This window comes from Panulirus ornatus, chromosome 2, assembly GCF_036320965.1.
Source record: "Panulirus ornatus isolate Po-2019 chromosome 2, ASM3632096v1, whole genome shotgun sequence".
Taxonomy (NCBI): Eukaryota; Metazoa; Arthropoda; class Malacostraca; order Decapoda; family Palinuridae; genus Panulirus; species Panulirus ornatus.
Window position 1 is genome coordinate 55,146,507 of NC_092225.1, and position 23,125 is coordinate 55,169,631.

The window sequence follows — 23,125 nt, forward strand, 5'->3', positions numbered from 1 at the left end:
CGTGGCTGTGGTAACGTGTGACTGTGGTAACGTATGATTGTGGTAACGTGTGACTGTGGTAACGTGTGACTGTGTTAACGTGTGACTGTGGTAACGCGTGGCTGTGGTAACGTGTGGCTGTGGTAACGTGTGACTGTGGTAACGTGTGACTGTGGTAATGTGTGACTGTGGTAATGTGTGACTGTGGTAATGTGTGACTGCGGTAACGTGTGGCTTCGGTAACGTGTGACTGTGGTAACGCGTGGCTGTGGTAACGTGTGGGTGTGGTAACGTGTGACTGTGGTAACGTGTGACTGCGGTAACGTATGATTGTGGTAACGTGTGACTGTGTTAACGTGTGACTGTGGTAACGCGTGGCTGTGGTAACATGTGACTGTGTCAATGTGTGACTGTGATAACATTGGCAACTACAAAATCAGTGGGAGGCTAGGAGAGGCATTATGACAACGACAAATGCGTCGTACGTAACGACCCACGAGCACGATGGTAACGACCCACGAGCACGATGGTAACGACCCACGAGCACGACCGGTAACGACCCACGAGCACGACGGTAACGACCCACGAGCACGACCGTCACGACCCACGACGCTGGGCCTTCAAGACCCAAGCTGGGCATGACCGACCTGGCCTCTCCACCGTGAACACCAGCCTGGCGGGGGAGGAGGTCGCACACGGCACCAGGGCAGCGCTATGGTCGGACCGTCGCAGTCACCAACTATACGACACCAGTGGTGTGATGACCTCCCAGGGGAGAGAGAGAGAGAGAGAGAGAGAGAGAGAGAGAGAGAGAGAGGAGGGAGGTGGTGGGACGTAGGCAGGCGTGTGCGCTGGTTTTCCTGTGGGAGAGTGGTAGAAAAAAAATAATAAAAAAGGAATATATTCGCCGCCTCTACTAAGTAAAATCAATTTCCTTCAATCCCACGGATTTGGTTGTTGATCTCTTGGTAATGAATAACACCAGAGGGGAAGGTCTCTCTCTCTCTCTCTCTCTCTCTCTCTCTCTCTCTCTCTCTCTCTCTCTCTCTCTCTCTCTCTCTCTCTCCCTCCTCCGTTTTCATTTGTCTACCACGTCATCCACCTTTTTCCCATTACAGTTCGTTTTGTTCTCGCGTATCCGGACACATGTTTCAGGGGTTCGCAGTGGCCCGCTGGTGGGTAGCTGCGTGGGGGTATATATGGTCTGTGTGGTTGGGGGAGTGAGGCTGTTGTGGGGGTGAGGGGATGTGTACCTCTGTGTGTGTGTGTGTGTGTGTGTGTGTGTGTGTGTGTGTGTGTGTGTGTGTGTGTGTGTGTGTGTGTGTGTGTGTGTGTGTGTGTGTGTGTGTCACATACTACCCTCCAACAGCCAGGAGTCGAACCCCATGACCTTTTGCGTGGTAGTTTCGACCCCGTTACTCATGGATGTGAGACGAAGGGTATTCGATTACTTGTCATCGAATAGTCATTTCCCCTGTTAGGGGCGATCATAGCCGAGCGGTAGGCGTTTTCAACTACCACGCAAAAGGTCCCGGGTTCGAATCCTTCCTATTAGAGGGTATTACATGGTCTATGAAAGCATGCGTTCCGATGCACTATATCCGTGTTCATATACCTCCATGTTTGTACAGTGCATATATATATATATATATATATATATATATATATATATATATATATATATATATATATATATATATATATATATATGTACTGCAATAAGGTTTGCCCAGATGGCGCAGGAACTGCCATGACTTTGGCCACGCTACACAGACCCCCCCATCTGGTCATACCACATTGGCCTCGCTGGCCACACCACAGGGTTCCTGCTGGCCACGCGACATATGGGCCTGCTGGCCACATAACACAGGGGCCGCTGGCCACACACACAGGCGCTGCTGGCCACAATACACTTTCCCTACTTGCCACACCATACGGTTCCTGCTGGCCACACCACATGGCCCCTGCTGGCCACACCACATCATATCAGACCAGCGGGAGCCAGTGTGGCCTCTGATGGAAGGTCAGGAGTAGTATGAGGTACTGGCCTACCTCCAGTGGGTCAGTTGAAGCCTGCCTTGCTACTGTAGGCGACGCTGACGGAGGAGCGCCTCACATCCTCTCTTTATGAGGTAGAAATATTGACGCACCGCTTTGATATGTAGATGAGATGCTAATGGTATCGGGCTTCCATTGGGCGGAGGAGGAGGAGGAGGGGGAAGAAGAGGAGGAGAAAGAAGAGGAGTGATGGCGACGGAGGAAGAGGGCAGGTTATCCTCTGTGATCCTAACACATCCGTGCACCAGTTTACAGTCTCCATGACCCCTTTATATTCCACTCGCCAGGCAGGTCAACAGGTCTTCATCATCCATCAGGCAAGTCAACAGGTCTTCATCATCCACCAGGCAGGTCAACAGGTCTTCATCATCCACTAAGCAGGTCTACAGGTCTCCATCATCCATCAAGCAGATCTACAGGTCTTCATCATCCACCAGGCAGGTCAACAGGTTTTCATCATCCACCAAGCAGATCTACAGGTCTTCATCATCCACCAAGCAGGTCTACAGGTCTTCATCATCCGTCAAGATGAGGCAACAGGTCTTCATCATCCGTCAAGGAGGGTCTAAAGGTTTTCATGGAAGAAATGCGTTCAAAGGCGCTCAATGACGGTGAGAGCAGTGGAATGAAAATTATACAAGAGATGTCTACAACATTCCCACAGGTAAGGAAAATATGAGATGAATAGGAGAGCCGTCTAAGAGGTTCATATTACGCGAACGACACATTTCAGAATCGAGTTTCAGAGTCTTTATGACAGACAAGGTGGATGTGTTAGAATAGGTGGTGGTGCGAGTGAGCGGTTCGATATGTATATGTGAGCGGGCGACGCGTCGTGTCAGCATGGCTCGTTACCGTTCAAATGGACGGAGCCATACGTGAGGTGGGGGCCAAGACGGTGGACCAGTTGGTGCAGTGCTGTGTCGACATGCATGTGAACAGTCCTTGCCACAGTATTTGAGCCATGAGATGTTCACTGAACTCGGTCCTTCCTCCCACTAGACTATAGACATCCTCTGACCTACACTTAGACTGAGCGAGTCGCCAGCAAGGCATCATACCAGACGTGTAGGGACTCCTGCACTCCACGGAGGGCTGGTGGCACTCCAGTGTTCCCTTCGTTTAACCTGGTGACGACCCACCGTAACTCCCCCACACACATACACGGGGTCCTTCCCAAGGCGATACGTCCCCTTACTGCGTTGGCTGTTGATATCCTCACTCAGCTCCTCATCTCAAGCCTCTTCCTCCTCCTCCTCCTTCCCTCCACGTTACCCCAGCCCTCCACAGTAGATGGCCAGTTTCCCCGAGGTGTGGCCTCACAGTTTGCGTGTGCCTGAAGTATGCCCGTGTGAGGAAGGGGTGGGTGTCCGCTTGCACTAATGCAGCACCACCGCAGATGACCCTCTGTGGCGACCAACACGACACGCCGGCGTGGCTGCCACGAACTAGGTGTGCCACCTCGAAATATGTGGTCGTCCTTACGCTACTACGCACGCACGTACTGTACCCTGCCCAAGTTCCAACCCCCCCCCCCCTCTCTCTCTCTCTCTCTCTCTCTCTCTCTCTCTCTCTCTCTCTCTCTCTCTCTCTCTCTCTCTCAGGAGGCGCCCCCGGTACAATAACGACAACATATGGCCGTAGCCAGGACGTGGAAGACAAAAGGGGTCCTACCGGAGATGTAATCACGATATATGAAGGTGTGTGTGTGTGTGTGTGTGTGTGTGTGTGTGTGTGTGGAGCCAACCTGCACACACACACACACACACACGCACCATGACACACCGCTCCTGAGGGAGGAGGAGGAGGAGGAGGCCACTTCGACGACGACGACGACCACCACCACCACGCCTCCTCCAGCTGCGCCTCCCGGTGGGACGAACACAGGTTGAGGTGCTGGAGAGGCGGTGATGGTGAGTGTGTGTGTGTGGGTCATGCTGGGTTTAGGATGACGACCTGTTGCTTGAACTTCTACATGTGCTCAAAATCGCCAGGAGTCATGACGAACTTTCAGATCGACAGACAAACCAACAAACAAACAAATAAACAAAAATCACCACCAGTTTGGGAGGCAAAAGGATTATTAATGATGAATAGAACTAGAAATAATCACTGATTAACTGCCTCCGTGAAACCATACCGGCCATTTAAAGCGGCGCAAACAACTCTTACGTCAGGGGTGAACAGAGCCGTTCTACGATTGGTTGCTTTCACCATACTGCCCGTGACGTCACTAAGGCCTGTCCGCGACTGGTTGATCTGGCTAGACTTGAGCATGACGTCACCAATCAAAGACCTTTCCCTGATTGGCAGGTCTCGCTAAACCTGCACTCAAGCTTGCACATGATTGGCTATTGCTACCGGAGGCAAACATTATACCTATCAACTGAAATGGGGAAAAAATAAACTCCCATTCCCCTCACTGCTAAGCTCCCCTCCACTTCTAATCTCCCCACTCCTTTACAGGTAAACTCCTCCTTTCACTGCTACACCCCCTCTCCTTTTACTAATAAACTCCCCCCACCTTCCCTGGTAACCTCCACTTCTCTCACTGAAATCACTGTCTTACTCACCAAGATGCGCGTATGGTTCCCACCCCCTGTGCAACCTCGGAGGGAGAGAGAGAGAGAGAGAGAGAGAGAGAGAGAGAGAGAGAGAGAGACGAGAGCTTGTGTAAGACACCAGACGAGACTCACTACCCGACTGAGGAAGCGCCATGATGTACACACGAGTGTGTGGGTCATGGGACTCATGATGTCGCCTGCGTTACGCTGTGCATCGCTAATGGAAGTGGAAGAAAGAACGGGCGAAAACACTGCTTAGGAAATTATATAGAAAAAAAAAGCATAATAATACGTATGATTAAGTTCCACGGCTGAAAAAAATAATACATATGGAAATTTCTTCTTCAAGTTACGAGTCTCGCTTGAAAACTCTTATGAGTGGCATGACTTACATGCAAATTTCAGACTACTAATGTTACGGGTCTTATGCTAATCATATATATACACTTTCTTCTTCTTCTCTCTCTCTCTCTCTCTCTCTCTCTCTCTCTCTCTCTCTCTCTCTCTCTCTCTCTCTCTCTCTCTCTCTCTCTCTCTCAGCGTCAGACGATGTGGAAGACCCGCTGTAATGTGTCATCATTATGTGAGCCTCCTCAGTGTTCGTGTTACGACGGCGAGTTATGCTGAAGGTGGTGGTAGTGGTGGTGGAGGAACTCCAGACCACGGACGTGTACGTACGTACGTACGGACGCTAACCACGGACGGATGAGGACGCTAACCACGGACAGACGCACGGATGGACGATAACCACGGACGGACGGATGAGAACGCTAACCACGGACAGACGCGCGGATCGACGATAACCATAGACGGACGGATGAGGACGCTAACCACGGACACACGGGCGGATGGACGATAACTACGGACGGACGGCCGAAGCCGATATCTACGGACTCCCGACCACGGACGGACGGACGAGGTAGCAAACCACGATCAAAGCGATCCCTAAACCATCTGCCAGGCTAACCAGACGACGCAACGAGTACAGCACACACCTGCAGCACCGCCAACCCAGCACCCGTACAGGAAAACTGATCGTACACGAAGATTTTTGCGTCTTTAAGGAGAGACAGAACCAGTGTCGAGGGGTATCACACGTCACCAGGAGTTTTTTGGGGGGGAAGATAAGCATAATCACATTCCAGCTGAAGTTGTGAAAATCATTCCTCTGAGCACGTTGGCATGACCCTTGTTCACGACGGTATCATGACGTCAGAAGGACCAGGTCAAGGGCAAGAAGACTATAGCACTCCAGGGTCGTTTCCGTCGTGGTCAAAGGGGAGGTCACATCTGTCAACGCCACTACGGGTGAGGGCGGCGTTTACCACGAACTACGAACATCTGTCAACTACGGGCCTGGGGGTCAAGCGGTCCACGAGACCTAACACTTTGATATACGACGCCGTGTGTCTTCTGGTGTTGGGAAGGCGAGAATGGAAACAGATCGTCTATTGCTCGTCGTCCAGCCGCTGCTGATCCCCAGCAGATGTTGAAACCTCTCCCTGTAGGTCAGAGGTGTATTTCCAAAAGCAACATTTACACTTGGGGGGGGGGGGGAGAGAGAGAGAGAGAGAGAGAGAGAGAGAGAGAGAGAGAGAGAGAGAGAGAGAGAGAGAGAGAGAGGGGAGGAGGAGAAGAAGGAGGAGGATAGTGTGTGTGCCAATGCAATGGCTGTGGATGACAATACTGGCCGTTGAAGATAATGGAGTTGTAGGTAACATAACGAGACGAAAAGGTGAGAGATGATTCAGCAGCAGACACCAATCTGGTTCCAATGGATCATTGGTATAGTCAAGTCCCACTCCAACCAACCATTCAGTTCGTCTGAAAGTCAAGTCTCACTCGAACCAACCAGTCAGTTAGTCTGAAAGTCAAGTCCCACTCCAATTAACCAGCAAGTTACTCAAAATCAAGTCCCACTCCAACCAACCAGCAAGTTACTCTGAAAATCAAGTCCCACTCAAATGAAGCAGCCAATTATCCTCACAGTCCCACTCCAACCAGCTAACCAGTTTAAGTCAAGTCCCACTCCAACCCACCGCTGCCTAAAATGCACTGTCAGGTTAAGTATGCAGTACAATACATCTTCACTGCGACTAGATTAAGCTTACAGTGCCGTAAACCCGAGCAGTGCGCATATTAGCTCAGTAAATCAATGTTCTTGGCGCACGTTGTTCAAAGCCGCTCATTTCAGTGCTTTCCAGATGCATGAAGGCAATTACATTCAAACATCTGCTTAATGGCGGTCATCCGCACGCACATTTTCCTCTCCATTGTAGAAATTAGAGTTTCCAAATGATGTTCATTTGTCAGAAATAATGAAGGATGGTATCTGATAGGGCTTTTTTTTTCGTTATCGTACAGCAAGTGATAACAGATATAGCGATATATGCATGGTCACTAACAACAGATACAGCAATATATAATATATATATGTATATATATATATATATATATATATATATATATATATATATATATATATATATATATATATATATTGGAAAGGATCACAATTTTGCGCGTGATCAAGATATTCCTATGAGTCCACGGGGAAAATAAAACACGAAAAGTTCCCAAGTGCACTTTCGTGTAATAATCACATCATCAGGGGAGACACAAGTGAGAAATATAACAGTCAGTTGATATACATCGAAGAGACGAAGCTAGGACGCCATTTGGTAAACATGTTTGATTTTTTTTTAAACATGCCTGATTTTTCATTCGGTACAATTATAGTAATTCTGTTTGATGTCTTTTATCACAACAAAAATAATCGAATGCCAAATATAATTTTGTTGTTGTATGAAAAGAGTTATATATCTATATCTGTGAAGAGAAGGACATGCAAACCTTTACAAGCAAGCAACTTCGTGACGATAAGAAAAAGAAAACAGGAAGAAAATCAGACTGGATCATGAGAATATATCTGCTGTTGTTTACATTTCCTCCGTCGGCCTAACGCTTGCCAGAACAACACATTTAACCCAGCTGGCTCCATGGTTCTCAGGCGCTTATTGCCCTACTAGTCATGCGAAGTTATGACCATCTTCACGAATTTCTAAGCTCATGGCCTCAACTCCTGACTAAGTGCATGGCCTCATCTCCTGAATTAAGTTCGTGGCCTCAACTCCTGACTAAGTGCATGGCCTCATCTCCAGACTTAAGTTCGTGGCCTCAACTCCTAAGTTCATGGCCTCAACTCCTGACTAAGTTCATGGCCAGAACTCTTGACTAAGTTCATGGCCTCAACTCCTGACTATGTTCGCGGCCTAAACTCCTGATTAAGTTCATGGCCTCAACGCTTGACTAAGTTCATGGCTTTAACTCCTGATTAAGCTCATGGCCTCAAATCCTGTCTAAGTCTATGGCCTCTTGACAATCGTGGACCAGTCACGCAATCAAGATACACCTCCACACACACACACACACACACACACACACATACAAGAGCCTTTGCCTTTACTGCCATGACGTGCTGGCCAGCTGATCAACAACAGTATGTTTGGGGTGCTTTACCCTCGTCAGAAACCTGACAATAGGGCTTGTGTTCGACCATCCTGCTAGGTGGTGTGTGTGTGTGTGTGTGTGTGTGTGTGTGTGTGTGTGTGTGTGTGTGTGTGTGCGTGTGTGTGTGTGTGTGTGGGTCTGACAAGTGTACACATTGCTGGGGAGGTCATCTGAAAAGGAGAAAACAATACGAGAATATATCAGTAAAATACGAGGATTGGTAATGCTAATTGGTAGCTGCTGGTGACAGGTGCGACTGCGTTAATGAACACATCTCGCATCTCCATTACCAGGTAATAATTCAAGCGTAGACACACACACACACACACACACACACACACACACACACAGTTAATACGACAAACCCTCGCATTCCCATCACTGTCTCCGAATTTTCATGCAGTGTTTTTAGTGTGTGGGGTCCGAGTCAGTGTGAGCACACTAGTCACGTGAGCTCCCCAATCACCATTCTTCAGACAAATTATACCACATTACATCACATTACACCACGTCAGGAGGCACGGCGTCGTCACTTGGGTCAGGGAAGAACGAGTGATTCACGTCCATATCCTTTGTACTCCACACCCGGACGCAGTTTTCCTACATGCTTGCTGGCTGGCTGGCCTCTCCCTCCTCCAACATCCTCCTGCCCACGGCAAGGCAGAGGTGCAGGTCCGTGGGGGACGGACGGACGGACGGACGAGCTGCCCTCCCGAGGATTTTAAGCATGCGCTTAGGCTCCTCCTGCTCCCCCAGCCGCAAAGGAGAGAGAGTGAAGCAGCGGGAGAAAGTGAGGGAAGTGGACGGTAAACTGATGGTGAGCTGATTGGGAGGGATGGTTGACGACGAGAACACGGAGGGGTGAGGCGAGCTGGTCGTTGGCTCGGGGTGAGGAGGCCCAGGTCCTCATCTAACATCTCCGGGGTGAGGAGGCGAGACATGAGGGAGAACCCACACACTCCCCTATCCCTCACTCGACTCATGATGACCCTGCCAGTGGTGGGGTGTGAGTGGGTGTGTGTGCCGCCCGGGGAAGCCTCCTCTCTACCCAGTCATGGATTACGACAACACATAGGTTGGGGCGGCGGTAACCACGGAACACCACCACAATTGTGGTGGGTATTTGTTGGCCCAGCTGCTGCCGGCCGAGGGTAGAGAGCGTAGGTCGCCGGACGCCCTTCCCCGAGGCCTGCTACTGTTGCGTCCGCCAGTACAGCAGCAGACCCCAGTCTTCACCGCAGGCATCAGGAAGTGGGCCACTCACACAGCGAGAATGTATGTGGTCATAAAATTACGTATAAATGATTCGAATGGTCTTAATGACCCCGACAGCTGATAAGCCAAAGGTTCAAAACGACTACAAAGGACGTTGTTCCCCTCCCTCCCCCCTTCCTCCAAATTTCCCTCCTATAAAAGAACAAACTACAATCACTTTCTTCTGGCAACCTCCAAGAGAGAGTCCTCAGACTACAGACGAATATAATAACATTCACTTCACTTAGGTATTCAGTCTTCTCATCTAAGAACGGGACAATGTGAAGGTCTACGGACTAATTCTAACATGGGACATTGCTCAAAATGAGAGAGAGAGAGAGAGAGAGAGAGAGAGAGAGAGAGAGAGAGAGAGAGAGAGAGAGAGAGAGAGAGTAATCTATTCAAGGAAAGCCTGGATCAAACTGTGTTTTCGTAAGAAAAATCTCTCTCTCTCTCTCTCTCTCTCTCTCTCTCTCTCTCTCTCTCTCGAGAGAGAGAGAGAGAGAGAGAGAGAGAGAGAGAGAGAGAGAGAGAGAGCGTGTAACGAATGTAAATTACTGTAAACCCGGATCTTAAACTTAAATGTGCTTCAATAAAAGGGGAAGAGAAGGCCAGCCTAGGATTTATTGAACTAATTTTTTTCCCCCCTTATCTATTGTTGTTCAAAAAAGAAGAAAAAAAGAGGGAATTTTTTGGCCCACTCCTACCCAGACTTGAACAGATTTCACGGTCGTAAGAATAGAAAACGGTTCATTCTCCTCAGTAGATGCAGGCGCCACAGCATAGTCAGTATTCATGTAGCAGGAAACCAGGCAACACGACGTACAAAATACGATAAATCCACTTTCCCTCTGAGAGAAATATGGCAATATATATATATATATATATATATATATATATATATATATATATATATATATATATATATATATATATATATATATATATATTTTTTTTTTTTGCCGCTGTCTCCCGCGTTTGCGAGGTAGCGCAAGGAAACAGACGAAAGAAATGGCCCAACCCACCCCCATACACATGTATATACATACGTCCACACACTCAAATATACATACCTACACATCTTTCCATGGTTTACCCCAGACGCTTCACATGCCCTGATTCAATCCACTGACAGCACGTCAACCCCGGTATACCACATCGATCCAATTCACTCTATTCCTTGCCCTCCTTTCCCCCTCCTGCATGTTCAGGCCCCGATCACACAAAATCTTTTTCACTCCATCTTTCCACCTCCAATTTGGTCTCCCACTTCTCCTCGTTCCCTCCACCTCCGACACATATATCCTCTTGGTCAATCTTTCCTCACTCATTCTCTCCATGTGCCCAAACCATTTCAAAACACCCTCTTCTGCTCTCTCAACCACGCTCTTTTTATTTCCACACATCTCTCTTACCCTTACGTTACTCACTCGATCAAACCACCTCACACCACACATTGTCCTCAAACATCTCATTTCCAGCACATCCATCCTCCTGCGCACAACGCTATCCATAGCCCACGCCTCGCAACCATACAACATTGTTGGAACCACTATTCCTTCAAACATACCCATTTTTGCTTTCCGAGATAATGTTCTCGACTTCCACACATTCTTCAAGGCTCCCAGGATTTTCGCCCCCTCCCCCACCCTATGATCCACTTCCGCTTCCATGGTTCCATCCGCTGACAGATCCACTCCCAGATAACTAAAACACTTTACTTCCTCCAGTTTTGCGCCATTCAAACTTACCTCCAAATTGACTTGACCCTCAACCCTACTGTACCTAATAACCTTGCTCTTATTCACATTTACTCTTAACTTTCTTCTTTCACACACTTTGCCAAACTCAGTCACCAGCTTCTGCAGTTTCTCACATGAATCAGCCACCAGCGCTGTATCATCAGCGAACAACAACTGACTCACTTCCCAAGCTCTCTCATCCCCAACAGACTTCATACTTGCCCCTCTTTCCAAAACTCTTGCATTTACCTCCCTAACAACCCCATCCATAAACAAATTAAACAACCATGGAGACATCACACACCCCTGCCGCAAACCTACATTCACTGAGAACCAATCACTTTCCTCTCTTCCTACACGTACACATGCCTTACATCCTCGATAAAAACTTTTCACTGCTTCTAACAACTTGCCTCCCACACCATATATTCTCAATACCTTCCACAGAGCATCTCTATCAACTCTATCATATGCCTTCTCCAGATCCATAAATGCTACATATAAATCCATTTGCTTTTCTAAGTATTTCTCACATACATTCTTCAAAGCAAACACCTGATCCACACATCCTCTACCACTTCTGAAACCACACTACTCTTCCCCAATCTCATGCTCTGTATATGCCTTCACCCTCTCAATCAATACCCTCCCGTATAATTTACCAGGAATACTCAACAAACTTATACCTCTGTAATTTGAGCACTCACTCTTATCCCCTTTGCCTTTGTACAATGGCACTATGCACGCATTCCGCCAATCCTCAGGCACCTCACCATGAGTCATACATACATTAAATAACCTTACCAACCAGTCAATAATACAGTCACCCCCTTTTTTAAATAAATTCCACAGCAATACCATCCAATCCTGCTGCCTTGCCGGCTTTCATCTTCCGCAAAGCTTTTACTACCTCTTCTCTGTTTACCAAATCATTTTCCCTAACCCTCTCACTTTGCACACCACCTCGACCAAAACACCCTATATCTGCCACTCTATCATCAAACACATTCAACAAACCTTCAAAATACTCACTCCATCTCCTTCTCACATCACCACTACTTGTAATCCCTGGCGATAGGGGAGAAAGAATACTTCCCACGTATTCCCTGCGTGTCCTAGAAGGCGACTAAAAGGGGAGGGAGCGGGTGCCTAGAAATCCTCCCCTCTCTTTTTTTTTTTTTCAATTTTCCAAAAGAAGGAACAGAGAAGGGGGCCAGGTGAGGATGTTCCCTCAAACGCCCAGTCCTTTGTTCTTAACGCTACCTCGCTGACGCGGGAAATGAAGAATAGCATGAAAGGAAAAAGGAAAGAAATATATATATATATATATATATATATATATATATATATATATATATATATATATATATATTTCAAACTTTCTCTAGGAATTTCAAACAAATGTGTCGCGGTGACTTTAATATATATGTACAGCTACTTGCTAGCTGGTTATGGTCTCCACGACCAGTCACACTGGTGCATGGATAAATATTTCTTGTTAATTATTCGTGATAACTGAAACATTTGTACAGGGAGTCATGTAAACCGTAATAAAATCTTAATCAAAACTAAATTAGTGTATCAATTCTCATGGTGTGAGTAATAATGAGACGACTTTCAACTCCTGATCTGAGGCGTTTGTGTGTGAGTGTTGCTTCTCCTCCTGTATTATGACGTAATCTCTCTCTCTCTCTCTCTCTCTCTCTCTCTCTCTCTCTCTCTCTCTCTCTCTCTCTCTCTCTCTCTCTCTCTACCCATGCGTACTCCTTATTCCCTACCACCCTCACACTCCCATCTTCGGCTTCCCTTCCCTTCCCCTTCTCTTTACCCTTCCCCAGCTCCCTCCTCCATGCCCTCCACGGGAGTAGCCGGAGGGTCACAGAGACCGCGTCGTGGGTTGGTCACTACCATCCTCCCTGCACGTGAACCATTGTGTCCTCTCCGTCCGTCCGTCCGTGTGTGTGTGTGTGTGTGTGTGTGTGTGTGTGTGTGTGTGTGTCTGTGTGTGTATGTGTGTCAGTGTTCACTACCAACAGGGGCTATAGCGGCCGCTCGCGTTTCCCCCAGGCTATGAGAGAGAGAGAGAGAGAGAGAGAGAGAGAGAGAGAGAGAGAGAGAGAGAGAGAGAGAGAGAGAGAGAGAGAGAGAGAGAGAGACTGTGGCAGGCGCTGGGATGGAAGAATGGGTCCTCATAAAAAACCGGGAAGACGTGCCTTACCTCTCACCTAAAGGACAATAACATTATTCTTAAGTTGCTCAATAAATATATACTACCGTCTTCTATGTTCCCACACACACACACACACACACACACACACACACACACACACTCACACACACTCACACATACACACTCACACATACACATACAAACACACACACACTCACACACACACATACAAACACACACACAAACACACACACACACACACATATATACATACCACTAACTTAACTAATATCGCATCCATACTTACAGCTAACCCCACGGCCCCATAATGCACTCATTGGCCCTTAATAAACGCTTCTCCAACGCCAAAAAAAAAAGGGGAAAACATGAAAATAACTCCACACATCTCTATCTGTGTGTTCTCCTTCACACCACAATTACCTGAGTTTTCTCGCGTGTGTGTGTGTGTGTGTGTGTGTGTGTGTGTGTGTGTGTGTGTGTGTGTGTGTGTGTGTGTGTGTGTGGAGAGAGAGAGAGAGAGAGAGAGAGAGAGAGAGAGAGAGAGAGAGAGAGAGAGAGAGAGAGAGAGAGAGAGAGAGAGAGAGAGCAGCAGCAGCTCGTGATCATAATATACTCCAGTGTTAAAGCCGTCCGTATATAACCATAATGTCATAAAAGAGCTTCTTGGGCTATATCTCACCGTGGGATGGTCGACCAGACCGACCCAGTCCCGGAGGTGTTCTCTGCCTAGACTGAGGGAGAAGATAATGGTAATCCACCGAAGTCCCTTCACTGGCAGCGTTGACGTAAAAAAAAATGTGAAAGAAAATGACATGAGGGTTAGGTCACTCGCCCGAAAATAAACTTCATGAATCATTTATCGGCCGCCATCTTGCACGATGGCTCGGGATAATCGATACGAAATAATGAACCAAATTCAGAGATAAAGGAACAAGAAAATAACGAAGAAGAATGAGACTAAAAGACATGGAATTGGCCGGTAATCAGAGAAATACGAACGATTTATATTGAGACCTGACACCAGTAATAATGGAGTGCGTATGTATGCAATGTCTGTGTATGTATATGTATGTATATATGTTGATATGTATATGTGCGTATGTGGGTGTTTATATACATATATGTGTATATGAGTGGATGGGCCATTCATCGTCTGTTTCCAGGAGCTGCTCGCTGACAAGGGAACAGTCATTATGCAACATAATAGTAATATATATATATATATATATATATATATATATATATATATATATATATATATATATATATTGGTCACTCGCCCGAAAATAAACTTCATGAATCATTTATCGACTGGTTGGTAAGGTTATTTAATGTATGTATGACTCATGGTGAGGTGCCTGAGGATTGGCGGAATGCGTGCATAGTGCCATTGTACAAAGGCAAAGGGGATAAGAGTGAGTGCTCAAATTACAGAGGTATAAGTTTGTTGAGTATTCCTGGTAAATTATATGGGAGGGTATTGATTGAGAGGGTGAAGGCATGTACAGAGCATCAGATTGGGGAAGAGCAGTGTGGTTTCAGAAGTGGTAGAGGATGTGTGGATCAGGTGTTTGCTTTGAAGAATGTATGTGAGAAATACTTAGAAAAGCAAATGGATTTGTATGTAGCATTTATGGATCTGGAGAAGGCATATGATAGAGTTGATAGAGATGCTCTGTGGAAGGTATTAAGAATATATGGTGTGGGAGGAAAGTTGTTAGAAGCAGTGAAAAGTTTTTATCGAGGATGTAAGGCATGTGCACGTGTAGGAAGAGAGGAAAGTGATTGGTTCTCAGTGAATGTAGGTTTGCGGCAGGGGTGTGTGATGTCTCCATGGTTGTTGAATTTGTTTATGGATGGGGTTGTTAGGGAGGTAAATGCAAGAGTTTTGGAAAGAGGGGCAAGTATGAAGTCTGTTGGGGATGAGAGAGCTTGGGAAGTGAGTCAGTTGCTGTTCGCTGATGATACAGCGCTGGTGGCTGATTCATGTGAGAAACTGCAGAAGCTGGTGACTGAGTTTGGTAAAGTGTGTGGAAGAAGAAAGTTAAGAGTAAATGTGAATAAGAGCAAGGTTATTAGGTACAGTAGGGTTGAGGGTCAAGTCAATTGGGAGGTGAGTTTGAATGGAGAAAAACTGGAGGAAGTGAAGTGTTTTAGATATCTGGGAGTGGATCTGGCAGCGGATGGAACCATGGAAGCGGAAGTGGATCATAGGGTGGGGGAGGGGGCGAAAATTCTGGGGGCCTTGAAGAATGTGTGGAAATCGAGAACATTATCTCGGAAAGCAAAAATGGGTATGTTTGAAGGAATAGTGGCTCCAACAATGTTGTATGGTTGCGAGGCGTGGGCTATGGATAGAGTTGTGCGCAGGAGGATGGATGTGCTGGAAATGAGATGTTTGAGGACAATGTGTGGTGTGAGGTGGTTTGATCGAGTGAGTAACGTAAGGGTAAGAGAGATGTGTGGAAATAAAAAGAGCGTGGTTGAGAGAGCAGAAGAGGGTGTTTTGAAGTGGTTTGGGCACATGGAGAGGATGAGTGAGGAAAGATTGACCAAGAGGATATATGTGTCGGAGGTGGAGGGAGCAAGAAGAGGGAGACCAAATTGGAGGTGGAAAGATGGAGTGAAAAAGATTTTGTGTGATCGGGGCCTGAACATGCAGGAGGGTGAAAGGAGGGCAAGGAACAGAGTAAATTGGAGCGATGTGGTATACCGGGGTTGACGTGCTGTCAGTGGATTGAATCAAGGCATGTGAAGCGTCTGGGGTAAACCATGGAAAGCTGTGTAGGTATGTATATTTGCGTGTGTGGACGTATGTATATACATGTGTATGGGGGGGGGGTTGGGCCATTTCTTTCGTCTGTTTCCTTGCGCTACCTCGCAAACGCGGGAGTACAATCCTTGAGCACGACGGTACAATCCTTGAGCACGACGGTACAATCCTTGAGCACGACGGTACAATCCTTGAGCACGACGGTACAATCCTTGAGCACGACGGTACAATCCTTGAGCACGACGGTACAATCCTTGAGCACGACGGTACAATCCTTGAGCACGACGGTACAATCCTTGAGCACGACGGTACAATCCTTGAGCACGACGGTACAATCCTTGAGCACGACGGTACAATCCTTGAGCACGACGGTACAATCCTTGAGCACGACGGTACAATCCTTGAGCACGACGGTACAATCCTTGAGCACGACGGTACAATCCTTGAGCACGACGGTACAATCCTTGAGCACGACGGTACAATCCTTGAGCACGACGGTACAATCCTTGAGCACGACGGTACAATCCTTGAGCACGACGGTACAATCCTTGAGCACGACGGTACAATCCTTGAGCACGACGGTACAATCCTTGAGCACGACGGTACAATCCTTGAGCACGACGGTACAATCCTTGAGCACGACGGTACAATCCTTGAGCACGACGGTACAATCCTTGAGCACGACGGTACAATCCTTGAGCACGACGGTACAATCCTTGAGCACGACGGTACAATCCTTGAGCACGACGGTACAATCCTTGAGCACGACGGTACAATCCTTGAGCACGACGGTACAATCCTTGAGCACGACGGTACAATCCTTGAGCACGACGGTACAATCCTTGAGCACGACGGTACAATCCTTGAGCACGACGGTACAATCCTTGAGCACGACGGTACAATCCTTGAGCACGACGGTACAATCCTTGAGCACGACGGTACAATCCTTGAGCACGACGGTACAATCCTTGAGCACGACGGTACAATCCTTGAGCACGACGGTACAATCCTTGAGCACGACGGTACAATCCTTGAGCACGACGGTACAATCCTTGAGCACGACGGTACAATCCTTGAGCACGACGGTACAATCCTTGAGCACGACGGTACAATCCTTGAGCACGACGGTACAATCCTTGAGCACGACGGTACAATCCTTGAGCACGACGGTACAATCCTTGAGCACGACGGTACAATCCTTGAGCACGACGGTACAATCCTTGAGCACGACGGTACAATCCTTGAGCACGACGGTACAATCCTTGAGCACGACGGTACAATCCTTGAGCACGACGGTACAATCCTTGAGCACGACGGTACAATCCTTGAGCACGACGGTACAATCCTTGAGCACGACGGTACAATCCTTGAGCACGACGGTACAATCCTTGAGCACGACGGTACAATCCTTGAGCACGACGGTACAATCCTTGAGCACGACGGTACAATCCTTGAGCACGACGGTACAATCCTTGAGCACGACGGTACAATCCTTGAGCACGACGGTGCAACCCTTGAGCACGGCAGCACAATCCTTGAGCACGACGGTACAATCCTTGAGCACGACGGTACAATCCTTGAGCACGACGGTGCAACCCTTGAGCACGGCAGCACAATCCTTGAGCACGACGGTGCAACCCTTGAGCACGGCAGCACAATCCTTGAGCACGACGGTACAATCCTTGAGCACGACGGTACAATCCTTGAGCACGACGGTACAATCCTTGAGCACGACGGTACAATCCTTGAGCACGACGGTGCAACCCTTGAGCACGGCAGCACAATCCTTGAGCACGACGGTACAATCCTTGAGCACGACGGTACAATCCTTGAGCACGACGGTACAATCCTTGAGCACGACGGTACAATCCTTGAGCACGACGGTACAATCCTTGAGCACGACGGTACAATCCTTGAGCACGACGGTACAATCCTTGAGCACGACGGTACAATCCTTGAGCACGACGGTACAATCCTTGAGCACGACGGTACAATCCTTGAGCACGACGGTACAATCCTTGAGCACGACGGTACAATCCTTGAGCACGACGGTACAATCCTTGAGCACGACGGTACAATCCTTGAGCACGACGGTACAATCCTTGAGCACGACGGTACAATCCTTGAGCACGACGGTACAATCCTTGAGCACGACGGTACAATCCTTGAGCACGACGGTACAATCCTTGAGCACGACGGTACAATCCTTGAGCACGACGGTACAATCCTTGAGCACGACGGTACAATCCTTGAGCACGACGGTACAATCCTTGAGCACGACGGTACAATCCTTGAGCACGACGGTACAATCCTTGAGCACGACGGTACAATCCTTGAGCACGACGGTACAATCCTTGAGCACGACGGTACAATCCTTGAGCACGACGGTACAATCCTTGAGCACGACGGTACAATCCTTGAGCACGACGGTACAATCCTTGAGCACGACGGTACAATCCTTGAGCACGACGGTACAATCCTTGAGCACGACGGTACAATCCTTGAGCACGACGGTACAATCCTTGAGCACGACGGTACAATCCTTGAGCACGACGGTACAATCCTTGAGCACGACGGTACAATCCTTGAGCACGACGGTACAATCCTTGAGCACGACGGTACAATCCTTGAGCACGACGGTACAATCCTTGAGCACGACGGTACAATCCTTGAGCACGACGGTACAATCCTTGAGCACGACGGTACAATCCTTGAGCACGACGGTACAATCCTTGAGCACGACGGTACAATCCTTGAGCACGACGGTACAATCCTTGAGCACGACGGTACAATCCTTGAGCACGACGGTGCAACCCTTGAGCACGGCAGCACAATCCTTGAGCACGACGGTACAATCCTTGAGCACGACGGTACAATCCTTGAGCACGACGGTACAATCCTTGAGCACGACGGTACAATCCTTGAGCACGACGGTACAATCCTTGAGCACGACGGTACAATCCTTGAGCACGACGGTACAATCCTTGAGCACGACGGTACAATCCTTGAGCACGACGGTACAATCCTTGAGCACGACGGTACAATCCTTGAGCACGACGGTACAATCCTTGAGCACGACGGTACAATCCTTGAGCACGACGGTACAATCCTTGAGCACGACGGTACAATCCTTGAGCACGACGGTACAATCCTTGAGCACGACGGTACAATCCTTGAGCACGACGGTACAATCCTTGAGCACGACGGTACAATCCTTGAGCACGACGGTACAATCCTTGAGCACGACGGTACAATCCTTGAGCACGACGGTACAATCCTTGAGCACGACGGTACAATCCTTGAGCACGACGGTACAATCCTTGAGCACGACGGTACAATCCTTGAGCACGACGGTACAATCCTTGAGCACGACGGTACAATCCTTGAGCACGACGGTACAATCCTTGAGCACGACGGTACAATCCTTGAGCACGACGGTACAATCCTTGAGCACGACGGTACAATCCTTGAGCACGACGGTACAATCCTTGAGCACGACGGTACAATCCTTGAGCACGACGGTACAATCCTTGAGCACGACGGTACAATCCTTGAGCACGACGGTACAATCCTTGAGCACGACGGTACAATCCTTGAGCACGACGGTACAATCCTTGAGCACGACGGTACAATCCTTGAGCACGACGGTACAATCCTTGAGCACGACGGTACAATCCTTGAGCACGACGGTACAATCCTTGAGCACGACGGTACAATCCTTGAGCACGACGGTGCAACCCTTGAGCACGGCAGCACAATCCTTGAGCACGACGGTACAATCCTTGAGCACGACGGTACAATCCTTGAGCACGACGGTACAATCCTTGAGCACGACGGTACAATCCTTGAGCACGACGGTACAATCCTTGAGCACGACGGTACAATCCTTGAGCACGACGGTACAATCCTTGAGCACGACGGTACAATCCTTGAGCACGACGGTACAATCCTTGAGCACGACGGTACAATCCTTGAGCACGACGGTACAATCCTTGAGCACGACGGTACAATCCTTGAGCACGACGGTACAATCCTTGAGCACGACGGTACAATCCTTGAGCACGACGGTACAATCCTTGAGCACGACGGTACAATCCTTGAGCACGACGGTACAATCCTTGAGCACGACGGTACAATCCTTGAGCACGACGGTACAATCCTTGAGCACGACGGTACAATCCTTGAGCACGACGGTACAATCCTTGAGCACGACGGTACAATCCTTGAGCACGACGGTACAATCCTTGAGCACGACGGTACAATCCTTGAGCACGACGGTACAATCCTTGAGCACGACGGTACAATCCTTGAGCACGACGGTACAATCCTTGAGCACGACGGTACAATCCTTGAGCACGACGGTACAATCCTTGAGCACGACGGTACAATCCTTGAGCACGACGGTACAATCCTTGAGCACGACGGTACAATCCTTGAGCACGACGGTACAATCCTTGAGCACGACGGTACAATCCTTGAGCACGACGGTACAATCCTTGAGCACGACGGTACAATCCTTGAGCACGACGGTACAATCCTTGAGCACGACGGTACAATCCTTGAGCACGACGGTACAATCCTTGAGCACGACGGTACAATCCTTGAGCACGACGGTACAATCCTTGAGCACGACGGTACAATCCTTGAGCACGACGGTACAATCCTTGAGCACGACGGTACAATCCTTGAGCACGACGGTACAATCCTTGAGCACGACGGTACAATCCTTGAGCACGACGGTACAATCCTTGAGCACGACGGTACAATCCTTGAGCACGACGGTACAATCCTTGAGCACGACGGTACAATCCTTGAGCACGACGGTACAATCCTTGAGCACGACGGTACAATCCTTGAGCACGACGGTACAATCCTTGAGCACGACGGTACAATCCTTGAGCACGACGGTACAATCCTTGAGCACGACGGTACAATCCTTGAGCACGACGGTACAATCCTTGAGCACGACGGTACAATCCTTGAGCACGACGGTACAATCCTTGAGCACGACGGTACAATCCTTGAGCACGACGGTACAATCCTTGAGCACGACGGTACAATCCTTGAGCACGACGGTACAATCCTTGAGCACGACGGTACAATCCTTGAGCACGACGGTACAATCCTTGAGCACGACGGTACAATCCTTGAGCACGACGGTACAATCCTTGAGCACGACGGTACAATCCTTGAGCACGACGGTACAATCCTTGAGCACGACGGTACAATCCTTGAGCACGACGGTACAATCCTTGAGCACGACGGTACAATCCTTGAGCACGACGGTACAATCCTTGAGCACGACGGTACAATCCTTGAGCACGACGGTACAATCCTTGAGCACGACGGTACAATCCTTGAGCACGACGGTACAATCCTTGAGCACGACGGTACAATCCTTGAGCACGACGGTACAATCCTTGAGCACGACGGTACAATCCTTGAGCACGACGGTACAATCCTTGAGCACGACGGTACAATCCTTGAGCACGACGGTACAATCCTTGAGCACGACGGTACAATCCTTGAGCACGACGGTACAATCCTTGAGCACGACGGTACAATCCTTGAGCACGACGGTACAATCCTTGAGCACGACGGTACAATCCTTGAGCACGACGGTACAATCCTTGAGCACGACGGTACAATCCTTGAGCACGACGGTACAATCCTTGAGCACGACGGTACAATCCTTGAGCACGACGGTACAATCCTTGAGCACGACGGTACAATCCTTGAGCACGACGGTGCAACCCTTGAGCACGGCAGCACAATCCTTGAGCACGACGGTACAATCCTTGAGCACGACGGTACAATCCTTGAGCACGACGGTACAATCCTTGAGCACGACGGTGCAACCCTTGAGCACGGCAGCACAATCCTTGAGCACGACGGTACAATCCTTGAGCACGACGGTACAATCCTTGAGCACGACGGTACAATCCTTGAGCACGACGGTACAATCCTTGAGCACGACGGTACAATCCTTGAGCACGACGGTACAATCCTTGAGCACGACGGTACAATCCTTGAGCACGACGGTACAATCCTTGAGCACGACGGTACAATCCTTGAGCACGACGGTACAATCCTTGAGCACGACGGTACAATCCTTGAGCACGACGGTACAATCCTTGAGCACGACGGTACAATCCTTGAGCACGACGGTACAATCCTTGAGCACGACGGTACAATCCTTGAGCACGACGGTACAATCCTTGAGCACGACGGTACAATCCTTGAGCACGACGGTACAATCCTTGAGCACGACGGTACAATCCTTGAGCACGACGGTACAATCCTTGAGCACGACGGTACAATCCTTGAGCACGACGGTACAATCCTTGAGCACGACGGTACAATCCTTGAGCACGACGGTACAATCCTTGAGCACGACGGTACAATCCTTGAGCACGACGGTACAATCCTTGAGCACGACGGTACAATCCTTGAGCACGACGGTACAATCCTTGAGCACGACGGTACAATCCTTGAGCACGACGGTACAATCCTTGAGCACGACGGTACAATCCTTGAGCACGACGGTACAATCCTTGAGCACGACGGTACAATCCTTGAGCACGACGGTACAATCCTTGAGCACGACGGTACAATCCTTGAGCACGACGGTACAATCCTTGAGCACGACGGTACAATCCTTGAGCACGACGGTACAATCCTTGAGCACGACGGTACAATCCTTGAGCACGACGGTACAATCCTTGAGCACGACGGTACAATCCTTGAGCACGACGGTACAATCCTTGAGCACGACGGTACAATCCTTGAGCACGACGGTACAATCCTTGAGCACGACGGTACAATCCTTGAGCACGACGGTACAATCCTTGAGCACGACGGTACAATCCTTGAGCACGACGGTACAATCCTTGAGCACGACGGTACAATCCTTGAGCACGACGGTACAATCCTTGAGCACGACGGTACAATCCTTGAGCACGACGGTACAATCCTTGAGCACGACGGTACAATCCTTGAGCACGACGGTACAATCCTTGAGCACGACGGTACAATCCTTGAGCACGACGGTACA